This window comes from Salminus brasiliensis, chromosome 10, assembly GCF_030463535.1.
Source record: "Salminus brasiliensis chromosome 10, fSalBra1.hap2, whole genome shotgun sequence".
NCBI lineage: Eukaryota > Metazoa > Chordata > Actinopteri > Characiformes > Bryconidae > Salminus > Salminus brasiliensis.
This window is the reverse complement of record NC_132887.1, coordinates 15094550-15109260: the sequence shown is the minus strand read 5'-3', so window position 1 is coordinate 15109260 and position 14711 is coordinate 15094550. Positions and strand designations below refer to the sequence as shown.

Here is a 14711-nt window from a genome sequence, read left to right as displayed (position 1 = left end):
GAGTCCAGGGTGATAAGGACGTCTTCACAATCAAAAGATTTGGTTAAGCAGTTCATCATTTAAGATTTGATTGATTTATGCCACTTCGGCCTACACATTTAAGGACCCATATTCTACATTGTTGTCATGTATGATTTATTTTTCTTGGGGTTTTTCCATCATAATTCATCTTTATATGACCATTTCAACCTCTCTTTATTTCAGACTGATTATTATGAAGATCTTTTTGTGAACGTATTGTTAGCCAGTGCTTAACAGGAGGGGTGCAGCCACACCCCATTTTGTTTCCTGAGCATTCATGTCTTGAAAGGGAGCTGTTTTTATGTTTGTGCTGAGCTGCAGCGGGGAGACATGTTTACCTGTTGTGTAATCTCTCTCTGTGGCCATGTCCCGTGCGCTCAGGGCCCACTGCAGAGGGGTCACGCAGTCGAATCCAGCAGTGCCCAATTCATCATGACTGGGTGCGAAACAGGCCTGACCCCTGGCCCCTGGCTCTCTGATTGGAGTGAGGCAGAGGCGTGGGCTGCTGCACCCCTGCAGCGTCAGGCCCCGACACGGGCCGCCGCAGCCCCCGCCGTGAAATCGATACACTATATCTTTCCTCCTGACCTGCGCACTGACCCCGATTGCCGCTCTCACGTTGAAGCGCAATTGGTTTGAACAGCAGGGCCTGGGAATAAAACAAGCCAGCACTGACGTGGCAAAAGCTCACCGCCACTCCTGTTCCGAAAAAGCCGTGCTCACCTTGGCTCTGGTTATAATTATACATCACATGAAAGGACAAATGCCTTTCATTATTGATCAGTGCGCGTGAGGTCATGCTCCATTCTCGCGCCCTGGGGCCTGTAAATAAGCACTTGTGACAGGCTGCTCTAGTGCCGCCCCAATCCACAAGGCAGTATGCACCCTGGCAAATAAATGGGCAGTTGTGTGTGTACATCGTTGGTTAAATGGAGCACACATTAAGATGTCAGTTGTAGACTTTAGAAGGGCAAAGATGAGTATTCAGAGGTGGATGCTTTGGTTAGAAATCTCTTTTTAGAGGTAGAGGGCTAATGTACACAGTGTTTATGTATTAGGTAGGTTTGGTATTACCTTATTGGCCTTGTATAGCATCAAGTGTCCAATGTATGCTGCTCTAAAATTCTCAAATCATCCCTCTAATATTAGTCACCTAATTTAATAACAAAAGATTTTAATGAATGATATATTGGTTGCAGTGTTACCAGTCAGGCCCGGTCATCTGTGTATTGTGGAAAATCTAAAATGTTGTCGGTTAGAGATGTGTTGGAGCACAGGAGGACGCCACCCAGGGCACACCCTTTGGACTTGGGAGTGGTACTCTTAAAAATCAAGATGCTTCAAACGGTTATTTGAGCAATGGCATAGAAGGACCACTTTTGGTTTCATGAAGAGATGTGAAGAACCTTTAAATTAGTAAAAAAAAGCCATTATATCAAGTGAAGGTTCAGACCTTTAGAAGGTTCCTCACTCTCATACATTTCTATTACAAACACTGGTTCTATGGCACTGCTCAAATAACCATTTCAAGCACCTTTATTTTTAAGTGTAGTAGATTATAGCGTATGTTATTATGGCCTGTAGCCTAAATGTGCAATATTTCTCAACTTGTGCTCACGTTCTGTATGCATGTTCTATACTAACCTTTATCCAACGCCTCTAAAAAATCAATTTTATCTGACACAGACCAAAAGCAAAAGCTCGAGCAAATGTAAGATCAGTTGCTGTAGTGACTCACAAGCACGACCGGAACCAAAAGCATGGAATGGGAAGTAATTAACTTTACCCTTCTAAAGGTGCTGTGGCTTCTGTTACACTCCATACGCTTTGAACACGACTCAAAACCTCAAAAACAACAAGAGGCCGAGGGGCTAGAATAACAGTGAATTAAAATCTGCTCCATCCATTTCCTTACAGTTTCATTTGCCAACGTAATGTTGTGAGAATCGTTCCATGTCCAAAAAGAGATGGACAAGATAAATAGTTAACAGTCCCCTCTTTGATTGTGTTCAGTGGCGATTGAAATCTCGCATAAAGAAGTGCTTTCATAGGCCAAGAGGCCGTTAGTTCCACAGAGGCACAAGCAAAGCTGCTTGGCTTTGATCCTGAAACCACATCCAAGGCCAGTAAACTACGTGCTTTGTTACCCTGTCTCAACAGCAACATAAAAAAAGCCCCACACAGCGCCTCCTATCTCCCTCCTCCCTCTTCCGCGAGGACGCTTTGCATTTGTTGTACTTATCACCGAACAGCAGAACCCAACTTGGGTTTGGTTACGCATGAAAGTGAAATGTGACTTCGCAGCTTGTCATGTATCAAAATGTTTGCTAGCAATTGTTTAAAAAAAAATCATTTTGCTATGAAGTAGCCTGCTTTCAGCAGAGCTGCGGAGAGATGGATTGCTTTCTGGAGTTTTTGACAGGTGTAATTGTTAAGGCGTCATCTGTTCTTGTTTGCACAAAATACATTTTAGCCAACTGTAGGACTTGCCTGCTAATCTTTCTCCCATCATTCCTTTCTTTGCTTGCCACTAGACAAATCCCCTGTTATTTGACCAGATGGTGGAAAATCCATTCTCATGATAAGTTGCTTCTAGTTTGCATTTAGATTACCTGCAAAAATGGAACAATTTACTACCCTGTCTCTAACCATAACTTGCTTTTTTCTTAGTATAGATTTGACTGACTTGTTACAAATTATATAAATCTTGATGAGTGTGTTAAAATGTGAGGCGAGGCCAGCAGGGAGGAGAAACAGAGAGAGTCATAATGGGAGATAATGCGACAGAGCAAACATAGCAAACACAGCTCAGTGTGTTTCTGCTTCTTCATTACGCCAACTGCGCGCACCTCAGCCTGGCCTGTGTGCTGTGGTTCAGTCGTATGTAGTAGTATGTACTCTTTAAGCAAATGAAATGCATATTGTAGTAGTGAGTCCTCTACTGAGTCTTTGCTGGTGCATGCGATGTTAACCTGTTGGATCCACACACACCATAGGCACAGAATATATTACAGAGTGGCATTTTAAGAGGCTCCTATCATGGAGCAATGAATTTACCTCACTTTATTGAAAAAAAGAATAACGTGAATATTGTTAAAGTTCCAAGTTCCCATTCCATACAATCCATATGCGGACACTAAGCTGTTTTTAAATCACTGTTTCTCTGATTTCACAAGAACCAACACATTTACATCTCTCTGCCTAGTGCTGATCTAACCTCAAATCAGCATCATGACTACATTTTACTTAGATTTTGTTAAAAGAACAATTAGCTGCTCAAGTCGCTCAGTTGGCTCAGTGTTTTAGTTTTCCTCCATGTTGCTTCCATGTAGCTGGACGGAGCAGAGTCATGTGACTATACAAACAGTAGTTTTTAAGGGAAAGGTCCATGAACTGTGGGAAAAACAAAATAATGAACATGAGCAAGATTACATTGATTACAGGTTCTGAATGTCAGGTTCAATTAATTGTGCAGTCCTATATACCAACTATTCAGCCTACTGTAGATTAGCCCATCCATTGATATTGCAGTTCTTGGGAGTGTTTTAGCTTTAAGTGCTTTTTTAACAAGCCACAATACAGGACAGCCAATGAGAACAAAGCTCCTTCATAAGTGTTTATGGGACAAAAAAAGATAAAAAAAGATCATGTAAAAATTTGCATTTTGTGAACATAAAGTTACACAACTGTTGTGGAACAAGTGGATCTAACACTTTTTATGTACATCATTGCACATTCTGCATAACTTCACTGCATCTCAGAAAACAAAATATTAACAATGACAAAAATGTTCTGACTTAAATGTAAAATAAATATTTAAACCAGAATTAATTTCTTCATCAAAAAATGGAAAAGGTATATTTTAATTTTAATGGAGTAAAACAAAAAAAAAGAAAACTTACAATAAGTAAAAAGCCTAGAATTATAAAACCAACGTTACAAGATGTTATGACAGCAGCAATATGGAAGAATATAAAAAAAAGTGTCAAGGAAAGTGTTTAAAAGAGAGCGGAAGTGCACTGCTAACTAAATAAGTGAAGTAAATCGGCATTTGCAAATGAAGAACAGTGTGTGAATCAGACGGCAGGTAAACATGCTTTTAGGTATGCCAGCAATGTAAGAGTGCCTGGCCCAGCTGCACTGCCTGCAGATACCCATGGAAGGTGTATTATGGATAAATTATCTGTCACCTTTCTCAGTCTTCCCGTACTGTGATGAGGACTAATTTGCATAATCCTTTTAAGCAGTCAAATTATACTGTCATGTAGCAGATTTAACATGCTAGCCAGGATTCCATTGCTCTGCCGCTAATTAGCATGTACATTGCGGTGCATTTAAATTTACTGCTCGGTTCCCTGCCACAGACAGTTGAATACATCTGTCCATTTCCTGGCCCAAAGTACAATTTGGCTGTCATAATGAGTGGCTATTTTCAAATTCCTTGAGTTTTATTCACTTAAGTCATCTTAGATCAGTTGGAACGGAATCAGGGAATTGAAAGAATGATGAGAGGTGATTGAATGTTGAAAGAAGGATACATTGTGAGCTCTCTTTTATCTCCTTATAGCAATTCTGAAACATCAGTGGTTAAGCCGGCCTCTCTGTGAATGAATCACCCTCTGTCATCTTAATCCGCTACCTTTGTAATATGACTATGGCATATTTGATGTAAATTTTTTATGACAAATGGAGAAGTGAATTATTTCAGGTCACATTCCATCTCTTATATTACACAGATGCAAATAGTATTGTAATGAGAATGCTAGTGTTTTGTTCTTCCTCAACAGATGCAAAATAATGGTGTCTTGGTGTAGCTCTTTCTCGTAATTGGTGAAGTGCAAGGCCTTCTTTATTTTTTATTTTATTATTAGCACAGGTATGTAAAAATAAGCAATTGCAAACTAGCCATGAAGCTATGTAAAGAATTATGCAGGGATACACAGTATGAAGTAGGTTGAGTAGTAGTTGAGCTAAGTAGGCCTAACAGCATGTATCTCGCATCGAAAAAGAGAACTGAAGAAGCCAAATGGTACTTTGAGTAGTCATGGTTCTGTATAGAATCGCAGGCTTTACTAAAGAACCCTTAAAAATCTGTTTTGGCAGTGTAGAAAGGGTTCCATTTTAAATGCTGTTTACTTTTGCAGTGGTGCAGAATGTTTATTTGCCACCCCGACAGCCCCAATATCTGTACATCAACATCAAATATCAACATATATCAACATCTACACTTGTTAAAAACAATCTGTAATCAGATTGATAAGACTAAAACAAGTTATTTTATATAGGCAGTGTTATGCAGGCCAACATCAAGATCAGAAGCAGAAGGGACAGATCTTCTAACCTTAAGTCAGCATGCAGAATTAAACTAAGAAAGCTAATTAATGAGCCAAATGTATTATTATGATACCCAGCAGATATAGTATATGTAAAATGAACTACCAACAAATTTCAGATCTATTTTGCCCAAATCTGGTAAGTGTAAGGTAAGTGAATGTAGAGTTAGGAGCATTGCCCAAGGAGTCTTATTTGTGTAGAGTGGCTTGCTTCCCTTGTCAAGGAATTCAATGCTAGTCTGCCAAAGGGGATGGCAGTATTATTACCCACCACACTAGACCATCCGCTTTACCTCAACACTTGAGTATGCTGTAAAAATGCTAAGGATTGTAGGTTGTATAATATTTATAGTTGTGTTAGTTGTGGGCATGTTCCAAAGTGTCAGTGGGTATGTGGTCGGTTCTTTTCTCTTTGGGTTGAGGCATGAGTTTAATGTTGAGAAATGCAAAAGCCAAGTCAACTGCAGATACAGTGGCTCAGCTCCCATCATCTGTGGGAGTGAACAGTAGAGCTCCAGTGATGTAGTAGATTGAAGGAGCCCACTGGGCAGTGTCCACCTCTCGTGGCAGTGGCTGTGATAGTCACCTGATAACAGGATGCTGTTGTTACCTATCAACACTCTTGTTTTCCCTCCCAACCCTCCAAACCAACAGGAAATTAAAGTCGCACCAGCGCCAGACACTTGGACTTTTCATTTCAAAACAACATTTTTATTGATATCTCTAATGAAAATCAGAGGGGTCAGCATGATAAAGCTCTGGCAAGAGACCTCTCCAAGGCAAACACGTTCTAATCATCTGATTTCAAAGTTTGGGGAGGTTTGTAGTTGATTCAGTATTTGCTCAACATAAGTGGTGTGGCGTGACTCGAGATCGTGATCTTCAATCAAGAACAAATTGGCAGTTCGACCGAACGTGCAGATTGGAGGACGAACAGGGCGAAATTTTAATACTTTCAGACTAATTGCGATTTGAATCACATTACTTTAATTCGGGTGCGATGTGATGAAAGAGAAGGCACAGACCTGAGCTTGTCATTAACCGCTCATCCATTGCTCTTTTTCCCAGCCTACCCTTCTCCTGTCGCCCTCTATCTTCTTTCCATCCTTGTGGATTCATTTCCTCAGTGTTTTACTGTGACATTCATCGAAGGTCACAGCCGCTCTCTCTCTCTTTCTCTCTCTCATGCTCGCTCGTAGTGCCTGGTGTTCTGCAGGGCCTTCAGCCAAACCAGCCCTCACCGCATGATCCAGACTGCATGTTTTGTACACCATCCAAGCAAGAACAGTGCTGCTGACAAATGCTGTAATGATTCTGGCCCTGGCATCAGTCTCACCACCTGATTGAGGGGCTGTGCACCCATTTATTCTAAAACGCTCATGCTCTCAGTGCATCTTTTTCACACTAATACTTCTCCCCTCAGCGAAAGCTCTGCCATATTTAGGATGATACCATGCAGAGGCAGACCTGTAGACAGTTTGAACCTGTGGTAATCGACCAGTACTGTGATGAAATTATTCCTCTTCAAACTGATGAGACATAAGCACTAATCGAGGTGGCCTAGTTTTGTTAGAGGACGTTCTGTAATGTAATTTGTATGGAATTTGATTGGCTGATTTGTATCATATGTCTGTGTGATAGATTAAAACATTATGTTCATAGTGCTACCCAACAGAGACAACACTCCGTAACAATGATGACATGGCTCGTGGCCCTTGTTGGCTAGCAGAATGTTTTAGTAGGTTACTGTGGGGTCAGTTTTGTTTGAACTACTATTACTGAAATAAGCATTCTGGGCTCAACCTGATGTTTGCTGGTAACCAGATAAGATGAGATGTAAAATTAGATCATTAAGATTATTCAGAGTGCTTTTATGTAAATGCATGGTGATTAGGCCCAGGAACCAAATTGACGAGTGAACCTACATGAGTCTTCTACTTGAGTTGTTATGTGTAAATTATAACACAGTATCTATCAATTTATCACCTTCCTGATCAATGAAGTATCTATCTATCTATTTATTTATTTATCTATCTATCTAATAACAGAATTGTAGTTAGGGTGGGATTTTACTGATTTACCATGAATGCACATTTGTTTAGGCCAAAAATCACACAACTATCAGAAATCAATACCTCAGTCATCAGACAGCACCTCTCTCTGTATATATATATTCTTATAATGATATTCTGTGATGTATCTTTTAGAGCCATTAAAACATTTAATGTCATGAGTTTCTCTAGAATTAAATGTTTTGCACCAAAACACTCAGAATCTTTGACAGCTTATACATTTAATTATACATAAAATCCCTTTAAAATGTCGGAACATCCATAGGTAAAAGTAATCTGGGTCTAGAACGAATATAGTTTATTTTTTGGGTTGTAAGACTTAAAGCATAGTAATAGTTGCCAAAGAATATTGTCTATAGCCTCACTCTAACTAAGAATATATTGCCAGTCAGTGTGTTTTTTTAGTTGTTATTATTATTGAAAATTCACTGCCTGAAATGTCTGAAACAGGAAATGGGTGATGGCTGCCTTAATATGAACATGAGCAGATGCTGTAAATGTATCATTGGTCAAGACATGGACAACCCTGTTTTTCATTCCCTCACCTTCTCACAACCCCTCCCAGCTGAATAGCCACAGTTAGCTTAACACTCCCCCGTCTGCTGCACGCCTGGCCTGCCTCTCACTGTCTGAGCGCCAGAGCTAGCCACAGCCAGCAAATCATTACATAGGGAGCCCTGCCAAAGTTTTAAATACCAGAAAATAACACCATTTACCACATGCAGGGCAATTATTTCTGTGAAAAATTACCCAGGGGTTTTTATTTGTGATAAACCCCCCTCCTTTCTTAACAGAGAAAGACGATGCACAGCCGGCTCTTTCAGGTCCGCACGAAACCCCTCATTAATATTTATGGCCTGCTTTGCAAAGAAACAGTGATAAGCTCTGGTTGAATATTAAGTTTGACTTTATTTAAAAACGCATTAAAAATATTCACTAAATTAAAGGAAGAAAGGAGGGAAAACCTTTAAAGAAAGGTAAAGAAAAGCAGCAGCCTCTTTGTGAAGGGGTTAAATAGTTCATTTTTGAGTAAGCATGGGGGGAGGCCGCTAACTGGGGGCCGTGCAAAAATAGGCAGTTTTGAGTGATTTAGCGGCCACGCAGGCCTTTTGAAAGGCTATGGAAATGTATAGGCCTCTGGTGGCAGGGTGGCCTTCCTGTCACTTCACGGCTAAGTCGACTCCTCTCTGTTCAGGTATGGCAGGCAAGCCTTGAGTTGTCTGAGTGCAGGCTGACAGAGCTGGCTCTGTTTGGGCCATAAATATGAATTAGTGTCTTCATATATATAGTGTCTCACTGTGTGAGGGAATGGGGGCCGTAATGGCCTGCAGAGTGAGATATCTGCCTCATGTCTGCAAGATCGACACTGCACAGCACAGAATACTGTCACTTAACTGAAGATATGGTACTGTTACTGTAATTTGTGGTACATGACTCATGTCCTCCTGTAATTAAAGACAAGGCTAAGCTACAGGACGTTACAGTAACATACAGATTTTAGAGGGTTGCGTGTACACTTGGTGTTGTATTGCTATGGAAATAATTTTCTTGTTGTTATTTTTTCTGAGGAAGTTGGAATACATCAGAAAAATGCATATTGTGACCCCTTGAGTCTTATTTAACCTTTCAGTTATGGTAGTAAGCGGTTAAGCTTATTTGATTATTGCATCGCAGCCTGTTTGATGTGCTCTGTTTTGACTCTCACAGGCCTGGGCTGGCTCATACAAAACAGTATGAGGAAGTGGGGCAGGACTAAACCCTTGGCAGGGAGGAAAGACGGATAAAACGTGGGGTCTTGTAGTATTGTATTTTTGCCAGTTTTTTCCTTTCCACACTCTCCTCTACAAGCGGCCTCATCAGGGTGTGCAAATCCCATCCCGATATTCCACGCCTGCTCCCTTAATAGACAGAAAGAAAGAGGATGAGAGATGGAGAGAAGAAGAGAAAGAAGTGTGCAAGTTAGAGCCCTGCCCTGTGCGTAAGGTTTACTTTCGGTTTCCTTTGCCAAAAGCCTGCTTGCGTTATCCACACAGAGTCAGCAGTTAGGCTAGGTTGCACACCATAGGTCGTGAGGCATGGGCAATGACACTATTATCAGCGCTGGTTAATGGGTGGGTGGATGGTGGAGTGGTTATTGTAGGATGGCTCTAACAGTGTAGGATTGGGAAGTTCCCTACTGTGAGAGGAGGATAGAGCGGGAAGCTCACTGTCTCTGTCCCTTAGACAAGCTTTGCCCTGCTGCTTTTCCCCCTTTTTCTTCCACCACTCAGATTAACTGCCATTATAAAACCAGGCCATGCAGAGAACACTTTATACGTCTCAGACTGTAAAATGCTATAGCAGTCTGTTCTGCAGGTCTGCAGTGAAGGCTAATGCACTATGCAAATTGGTCAGTTCTAGTTAGAACTAGTTAGTAAGTTCAAACTAATTTATATTTGTTTTATGTAGTATAATAAATGTTAGACTATATTGTCTTCCTATGATACATTAAATAAGACTGTATTTCATTTTTTAGTTATGTCATAAGTTAATTACATGATAACAGTATCAGTGTTAAAGCCAACTCTCTAGTATCTTATCAACCCAAGTTGAGGCATTTCCTCTCGGCACACAGTGTTCTGTGGTTAGTTAAGGCTTGTCGTAGACCAAGGTTGCAGTGTAAATACTGTACATTGGATACTATGCCTATAGGAGTAGGGTCTCTGCAGGACTCAGGTTGCTTTGGTAATGGGATGTTTCTTCATATTACTGAAGAGTGTTTGACAAAAGCAATTCCCCCACATACTGAGAATCTTTCATTGTGCACTGCCAGCTATGATAGGAGATAATGGCACTGTGTGGAGGTGTGAGTGATGTACAGCTGTAGTCTGAGTTTGGAGGGTTAATGGTCAGGGCTGTGATCAGCGGGTCTGTGCTGCAGTCTCTCAGGGCTGACTGTCAGGAGCCTGCCAGCCCACCTCATCACTGTGTCAACAAGACTTCTTTTCCTCTCTCTCAGACACACACACACAAAAGCACAGTATATACTGTACCATTCAGGAATTTAGGTTAGTAAACCCCAAAGTGTATTTTATGTTTTACTCATTTCTTCAAGTATTTTGGGCAGTGTAGCAAGAACATATCAAACGATAAATTATTTACTGGAATGACCTGTTTATTTTTTTGTGTCAAATCTGCTTTCATATTTCATCCCATTTGAAATGCAAAGCTTCCTAGCTTGTATTTTAACTTAATTGTGGATGTTTTGCAGATTTCTGAGTAATTTATGAATCATCTACAGCTTCCCTCACCATTCTCAGCACATGGAATTTTTGTAGTTCCCTAGCTTCCCTAAGTTGCACAGGACTAGCATGTTAGAATCCTCCTGTATATGGATATATGGTGATATTGCAATCATATTTGTGTCAAAAATATGATGCCTTTGGTACCTTTAAAAAGCCTATGCACCGCCGGCGGGCTGAAAGTGTTATTACAAACTTCTATTACCAAAGTATGGCCCCACCAGTTTCAACAGAAGTCCCTGTAGTTATTGCCAAAAACACATTAGTGTGTAATAAGCCTTGGCGTGTTAGGGGATTAAAAAAGATCAGCATTGTACAGATGTTTAGGTTTGACCAATATTTTAAACTGATACTTGATTGTGTATTAATGGAACTCCAGAAAAGCAGAGCGCTTGGGCGACTCAGTGTTACGGGGTAAAGTTCTGCTTTTTCATAATTTTACTGCATTTGTAACCTGTTGAAATTAAATGTTATTTTTTATATCTTATGAATGTTTATGGATTGGCATCAGCTGATATGTACATGAAGAATAACGGAAATCAGAACCGGATCTATGCATCCTTATTTTATACATTTATCTGCAGCCAGACTGGAAAACCCTGATTACAAACTTTCACTCAGTAGCATTACATGCATTTACCCACATACACAGATATCCATATCTTAGTATATATGGATAAATATGTAAACCAACTCAGAAAGGCTCAGTTCCTCCCATAAACGCGCTCACAGAGTCACAGTTCGTCACACACAGCTCTGTGGGGAAGCATAGGCGTGGCGGCTGTGTCCCATTAGAGCCCCGCTCCACCCTGCACCAGAGGGCAGGCAGCGCTTGCCAAACACTGAAGCTTCCCTCACTAGCGGCTACAGCTAACGCACACTCACTAATTGAACGCAGCTGCGCCGTTTAGCGCTTAAAACATGATTTGAGGTGTCAAAGATCAAACATTCAGAGGTTTGTTAACAGCCCCAAGGAGGTGTGTGCTTGTGTGTGTGTGCGTTACATAATAGTCAGGTGAGGAGTTTTAGAGAAGAGTAAGTGTGAATAACACACAGACAGTGTAAGTTGGATGCCAAAAGAGGTTTGTCTCTTGGTCCTGGATGTTGTTTTGACACAAGCCCTCAAAGTTCCACAAATCATCAAAGCAGCTGTCAGCTTTGTGGATCTGCCATGTTTGCTTGGTTTTTGTGCCCTGGGCCACCAGCGCTCTTTCTGTCTCTCTCTCTCTCTAAATCCTCTGCACCCCCCCCCCCCCCCATATAATCCACAATTAAGGTGAGCTGCAGACCTTGTGGTTAGCGCAGCATATTTTTAGAACTATAGCTACCAGCGATGCAAATCGGGTTGTGGAAATTGTGGGTCTCAGAAGAATTTGAGGTGGCATGTTTTATTAAAAGGTTGTCAACAAAATGAGCAGGGAGACTTGTTCTGGACCTCTAGGCTACTTGTATTCTGCTGAGCCAGATCTAGTATTATCAGAAACCTGCAATTACATGTAAAATTTAAATTATTTGTTGTCAGCGTTGCTGTTTCACACCAATCCCCTGCACTACATTTGCATACACAAATGGGTTAACTGCCTTATAATAGATGTTTAATGTCTTAGTTTGAAATCAATTTTCTGCTGAGCTGTCCAGCACCATTTTCACTATCTTTCAAACTTTTCAATGCAAATTCCCTCATCTGGGGATTTTAGGTGGTACGGCACTTGTGAAACTTTCTCTCATATGGAGTCGATTCACTGGATTTATGATACATTATAGTTTCAGTAGTCACTTTTATGAGTTTGATATATGTAGTGTAATAGCATTTATTAGCTTTTAGATAGATAGTGGTACTTCATTGATCCCCAAGAGAAAATGTGTTTTCTTTTTTCTGTTCCAGCCTTGACTTTTTTGTTTGTATTTATAGGCTAATAACACACCGTACATTGCCTACAGTAATCATATTTGGTTTGTTCAAGCTTGTTAGCTTGTCATTCTGAAACCTTTCCCTCCCTAATAATCTTGCCTTTCACCACACTATGAATTTGATTGCAGTGACAGATATTTTGGGCCACGATCATAAATGCATAAATGTGACCATATTTGACTGATGTGCCCTGTGTGTTTTCTATCTGAAAGAAAAATCCCTCTCCTTGATTGACATGCACAAACACAGTAATGCATAAATGCATACGTAATATTGGAAATACATTGCCAGATGTTTTACTTTGTGTTGTTTATGGGGGCTGAGGCTCGCCCCTCTTTCTAATCAATGGCAGTAAAATGACACCTCATGCAAATGGTGTGAGATGTTTGCCCCCAAATGTTCACACAAAGCAGTAGAAGATGATGCTCTAATTGGTGCCGGAGCTATTTGGCTGGGATCCAGTGTATCAATTACTTTCTGTGCTTTTCTAAAGTAATAGAGCGTAATTGCTATTCTTTTGGTCTCATTAATAGGATGCCGAGGCCTCTGTGCAACTGCTCAATGCCAACAACTGTAGCGATGGAGCGCTTGGAAGTCATTTCAAAGACAAAAGTCTGTGCAGTCTCCTTCTGTGCAAATCTTTATTTCTCTCTTTCCATCTCCATCTCTCGCTTGCTCGCTCTCGCGGAGCTCTCACTCTCTCTCTCTCCCCCCTGCTGTGAGTGGCAGTCTCACAGATCCACTTGCCCATGCTGCATCTTACTGCAAATCAAATATGACAGCGAGGACTGTAGACATAATGGAGAATGTGAGCAGACAGTGCTACTGTACACACACACAAACAGCCCGGGGCTTAATTGAACAGCGCTGCCTGTGACCCACACACCTTTGCAGGGGCCGCAGGAATTCAGCTATCAGGCTTTCCCACAGGAAATGGCTTACTTTCTGAGATGGTCGAGATGGACTATTTGGGCAAAAACACTCAATAAACACTTTTATTCAAATACAGCAAAATATGATGATTCAGTTTTTGAAACTGTTTACATTGATCAGTCCACTTTTCCTTTCGCTATTACTGATGGAGAAAATGGATTTCAACATGCAAGCTCTTTAGTGGGACAGCAGGCTGTAAGACCTAGACTACACCAGGGAAACCCCTGAGATAGTTTGTGATTAAGTGTAAGCGTTACATTTCGATTACATTTACATCTTTGTTTCTGCCAGATCAACCTCGTCAACCTCCTGCTCCTGCAGATCTACCTTCCTTCACTTCCATCTGGCATTCAGTATCATCTTAGAAAAGCGTCTTAGCACAAAGATGATTCTCTAAAGGTGGAGTGAGCATCACACTGAACACTCCCTCAAGTAGTTTTAATGACCATAACACTAAAATGGTTTGGGGAAACTAGGAATTGATCCATGTCTTTAGTCCATGTAATTAGTTGTATGGTTTAAATAAAAAGAAAATAGAAATCGGAGATTAATTCTCCAGTAAGGTAGATCTCCACAAGCAGGGTTGGTGACAACTGTGCTAAACCCTAAAACAACCCTGAAAAACTACAGTGCATGAATAAAACTGCATACACTTTCATGTACAGTATCAATATGCCTTAAACTGAGGTTTGACTCTCTGTGCCGACATGGATATCCTAGGGTGTTCGATGTGACAGGAGACGGTCTTAAGATGGACTGAAGGGCTTTCTCCTCACACCGGCCTGCTGTCGGTGTTGAATAATGGCGCTGATAATTTGCCCCACTCCAGTAAAAGAGAGGCATTCACGCTGAGTAAATAGGCTGATTGGGGAGAAATGAAGGTCAGTCTGACTGCAGGTGACACAACACTGCATCCAACCACACGCTTAACTCTATCCATCATTTGTTCCTCCTTTTACACAGGCTCGTTCTCTTTTATGCCTGTCTTTAAAGAGCACAAATGAATCTCTACACCGAGTTACGCATTAAGCTGAATGATCGTATCAACTCCTCTACAAAGTGTTTAAGCGGAACTCATTTCCAACCTTAGTGCTGGCTCCATCTGTAGAGAGAGAGAATCTAAATTTGAAATCTTCTATTTTGGTCAGTGTCCCACTTA

General features: G+C 40.9%; 1 protein-coding gene across 6 annotated transcripts in view; it reads left to right on the top strand.

Moving 5' to 3' along the window:
- npas3 (neuronal PAS domain protein 3) overlaps positions 1 to 14711 on the top strand; it is a 248842-nt gene that overhangs the window by 32214 nt on the left and 201917 nt on the right. The window lies entirely within an intron of this gene.